Below are 1,564 nucleotides of genomic sequence, written 5' to 3'. Positions count from 1 at the left end.
CAACGGCTAGATATAATAAATTTTTTAAATCATAGGAGATATATGTGTAATTTTTAATAAATATTGACCAATATTAAACAATATACAATTGAATTAAGCATAAAAAGATAGAAAATTCTAAATAAATATAGCTATGATTAGTTACAACTCTTTTACAATAATTATTATAATCCTCTCAATCTTAATAAATAACTAATTAACAAAATATATCCAATATATACTTTTTAAGGGAAAAAAATAATCTCAAAATGAAAATAGTTCTACAGAACTTAGAGTGTGTTATTATTATTGCCTAAATAAATTTTTAGTTTGAAATAAATAAAATGAGAATGATTGCATAAATACATTTTTGAAATATGACGATGGAGTTAAAATTTTTACATCTATCAATTTATATAAAATATGTGATGTTTAATTTAGGGTGCAAAATTCATTTCTAACTTTATATTTTATTTTAAACCAATTATTATTAGTCTTACAAATAGCTAATAAAAAAACAGAGGAGATTTTAATCATACAATCAAACGTCAGTTATACTCAATCCGTATAGATAAATTAAATTGGTATAATTATACAATCACTCAAAAAATTTAATAAATTAACTTTATAGTATCGTTTCAATAACATATTTCTAATCATCATTATTCAAAGTTTTCAATCCATATCTATCATAAATAACTTAAAACTATTTTTGCAAAATCCAATTAAAGTCCACTTATAATATGATACAAATAATATTAAACAATGGTTACATATATGTTACGTCATTCTTTATATTTCTGATGCACTCATAATTTCATGTCACATATGTCAGATGTCATTTTTTTGTATTATTATTTTCTTTCATATATAAACAAATTATATGTACACCTTATTTTATTCCCTTTAGTTGTGTTCTGTCATAGCGATAATTTGTTCATTTCTTTTTATTAAAATGGCCATTTGTACATAAAAGATATATTTTAATACACATGTAATATTAATTAAATAAGCTTAAATAAATAAATAAAAGCACTAAATCTTTACGCGTGAAAGAAAGTTAAGTCAACTTTTTATGATTTAATTTTTCAATATCAATTAATCTTGTAATAAGTGTAAGAGCTAAAATTAAATAATAAATATATCAGAGGATATTTTAACCATTTAATATTATGACAATCAAAAATTAATTATCATACAAGATGGAACCTTAATAAATAGCACTAGCAACGGTAGTATACTCAATCCACATAAATAATGGTATGGTTATACTACTAAAAAATATTAATAAGTTATAAAAAGGTACTTATAGTACATCATTTTGATTAGCTAAACAAAAGTTTTAGTTTTTGAATTCAATAGAAAAAATAACTATATGCTAATTTCTAAAAATATGATTAAATCTATCAATGATGTAATCTAACATTTGCAAACTCCATTTTAATCCTGTATTTTGGTTTTATGTGATACTTTCATGGTGACCTAAAACATACAAAATGATTTAACTTAAAATGATGATAGAATTTTAAATCTAATGATTATGTCAAAATAAATAAGAATTTTAACCAAACACTAACAGTACAAA

The sequence above is a fragment of the Sesamum indicum genome, unplaced genomic scaffold (genome assembly GCF_000512975.1).
Source record: "Sesamum indicum cultivar Zhongzhi No. 13 unplaced genomic scaffold, S_indicum_v1.0 scaffold00142, whole genome shotgun sequence".
Classification (NCBI taxonomy): domain Eukaryota; kingdom Viridiplantae; phylum Streptophyta; class Magnoliopsida; order Lamiales; family Pedaliaceae; genus Sesamum; species Sesamum indicum.
Note: the sequence above shows the minus strand (reverse complement) of the source record.